General features: G+C 42.0%; 1 pseudogene; it reads right to left on the bottom strand.

The window, feature by feature from the left end:
• Positions 1 to 1590: 1590 nt before the first annotated feature.
• LOC138145641 (large ribosomal subunit protein uL3 pseudogene) lies at positions 1591 to 2416 on the bottom strand (annotated as a pseudogene).
• Positions 2417 to 3100: the final 684 nt, after the last annotated feature.

The raw sequence follows: 3100 nt of genomic DNA on the forward strand, positions 1-3100 counted from the left end.
TCTCTCTCTCTCTCTCTCTCTCTCTCTCTCTCTCTCTCTCTCTTTCTGTTAGATTTATCAAGTTCTAAAAGGGGACATTTGATGTTCCTCACTAGAATAGTTTTGCTTTCTATTCCTGTAACATACTTAATTTTTTTTTCTTTAAGAATTTAGATGGTATACCACTTAGTGCATATATGAGTAGGATTGATATTGCTTCATTGTTTATGGTATCTTTTATCAACTTATAGTTTCTTTCCTTATCTTTTTAAATTAGCTCTATTTTTGTTTTTGTTTTGTCTGAGATCTGGATTGCTACCCCTGTTATTTTGTGGTTGTTTTTTTTACTCCAGCTGAGGCATAAATGATTCTTCTCTACCTCCCTACCTTTATTCTGTGTGTGTCTTTCTGCTTCAAGTGTGTTTCCCCTAAACAACATATCATAGGTTGCCAGTTTTTGACCTACTCTGCTATGCCCTTCTGTTTTATGGGAGAATTCATCCCATTCACATTCAGTTATGATTACTACCTGTCTTTTTTGCTTCATCCTATTTGTCCTCTCTTTTTTCACCCTTTCCCTCATCATAAGTATTTTGCTTCGATCACCTCCTTTTATCTACCCTCCCTTCTGTTATCCCCTGTTCCGCCCCCCAAACACAAGAAACACTTGTTCTCCTCCCCTCCTACTTTCCTGTCAGATAAGATAGATTTCTATATTCAGCTGGTTGTGTGTATTATTTCCTCTTTGAACCAATGCTGATGAGAGTAATGTTCAAGAAATGCTCGTTATCCCCTTTCCTATAATTGTTCATTAGCACCTCTTCATGTAAAATAATTTACCCCATTGATCTTCTCCTTCTGTCTGCATCTAGTATACTCCTCTTTCTCATCCATTAATTTTTTTATGTCATTCACTATAATTCATTTTGTACCTGTTACCTCTGTCATGTATATTTCTTCCAGCTGTACTATTAGTGATAGAATTTTCAAGAGTTACAAGTATTATTGTCTTCCCATTCAGGGATGCAAATAATCCACCTTCATTGAATCCATTGGCTTTTTTTTTTTTTTTGCTTATACCTCTTTATGCCTCTTTTTTATCTTAATATTGGAAGTCAGTTTTTTGGTTCAGAACTGATCTTCTCTTTATGAAATCTTGAAATCCCTGTATTTTGTTAAATGGCCATTTTTTCTTTTGATGTATCATGCTTATTTTCTCAGGTACAGGATTCTTGATTGTAGTCCCAGTTCCTTTGACTTCCATGACTTCTAGTTATTGAATGCTGCATCTGCCAAATCCTGTGTAATCCTGTATGAGAATCTGTGATATTTGAATTATTTATTTCTTGTCACCTGTAGAATTTTTTCCCTTGACCTGATGGTTCTAATATTTGGATAAAATATTCTTTGAGTTTTTATTTTAGTATCTCTTTCCAGAGGTGATCAGTGGATTCTTTCAATGCCTATTTTGCCCTCTCTTTCTAGGATATCAGGGTAGTTTTCTTTGATGATTTCTTGAAAGATGCTGTCCAGCTCCTCCTTTTGATTATGACTTTCAGGTAGTCCAATGATTCTGATATTGTCTCCCCCAGGATCTATTTTCTATATCAGTTGTTTTTCTTTTTTTTTTTAAATTTTGAAAATTTTATTGTGAATCCACCAGCTCCACATTGATCTGCAAAAACTAGGCAGCTTCTTCTTTCACCACACGGTCTTTTTTGAGTGGTCCCATGAAAGCTTTCTTCTCCTCCACAGTCTGGAACCAACCGTAACCAAATTTGGAGGTGGTGTCGATGAACTTTGGGTCAATCTTCTCCAGGGCACGATGTTTGGTCTGTACCAGCAGAGACTTCCACAGGGTGAGGACACGCTTCTTGGTCCCAACGACACAGCCTTTCAGCATGACAAAGTCATTGGTCACTTCACCGTAGAGGACGAAGCCTCCCAGAGGGTTAATGCTCTTGTCAGACAGATCGTAATCAGTGGATGCGTTGTTTTTGATCAGTTTGCCATCCTTGATCTGGTAGTCCTGGCCGATCTTGTAGATCTTGTTGATCTTGTTGCGATGGTGGTAGCCCTTCTGACCAGCCCGAGCCACAGAGAAGGCCACACGGGCAGGATGTCAAACTCCAATGCATGCCACCTTATGCAGTCCTCAGTGGTTTTTTTGGGGCAGTTTCTTTGTGTGCCAGCGGCTGGTGACACCTTTGTAGCCCTTCGCCTTGGTCACTCCAATGACGTCAATCATCTCATCCTGCCCAAACATGGTGGACATGGGCACCTGCTGTTCCAGCTTCTCCCGGGCCTAGTCCAGCTTCTCAGCCACGCTGCCTCCATTCACCTGGATGTCCATCAGGTGGGACTTCTTCTGCCTCAGAGGCAGCAGGCGCATCTGGGTGTGGGCAATGACTCGGATCACCTGGCAGTACTTCTTCATGCTGCTGAAGTCTTTCTCCAGCTGCTTTTTGCCTTCATCGTCCTGTCACTTCTTGCAGTACTTGGTGAAGGCCTTCTTCTTGGACTTATGCCAGTTCTTACAGAACCTCCTCTTACACTCATCACTGATGTGCTCAGCAAAGATGGTTTTGAAGCTACGCAGGCGGGGGGGGGGGGCCTGCACGTAGCCCATGATGCCTACAGTAACCATGGGGGGCGTCTCCACGATGGTGATGGCCTCCACAACTTCCTTCTTGTTGACCTTCGAGCCAGGCCCGTCCACCTCCCGCACGATGTGGGTCATGCCGGCCTTATAGCACAGGAAGGCTGTCAGGTGGATGGCCTTGGTGGGGTCATCTTTGGGGAAGCTCTTCACCTTTCCCTGGTGCCTGCTGCTTCTCTTTCAAGGCAGGAAGCCCAGAGACCCATGCCTGGGAGTCGAGAACTTTCTGTGGGACATGCTGCCACCGCTGCACCTGCGCCTGCCACCGAGGTGGGTTGGAAGAGCTCAGCTGTTTTTCTCATTAGGTATTTTACATTTTCTTCCTTTCATTATTTTGATTTTGTTTGATTGATTCTTATTGTCTCATAAAGTCATTAACATTCACTTATCCAAATCTATTTTTTTTCTTTTTTTTTTACATTAAAAGATAATTTAATGAGAACAGAATTGGAACAAGGAGGA

The sequence above is a fragment of the Petaurus breviceps genome, unplaced genomic scaffold, assembly GCF_028583685.1.
Source record: "Petaurus breviceps papuanus isolate PSGF00001 unplaced genomic scaffold, PetGlider_PUasm1.0 90743, whole genome shotgun sequence".
In the NCBI taxonomy this organism is placed as follows: Eukaryota; Metazoa; Chordata; class Mammalia; order Diprotodontia; family Petauridae; genus Petaurus; species Petaurus breviceps.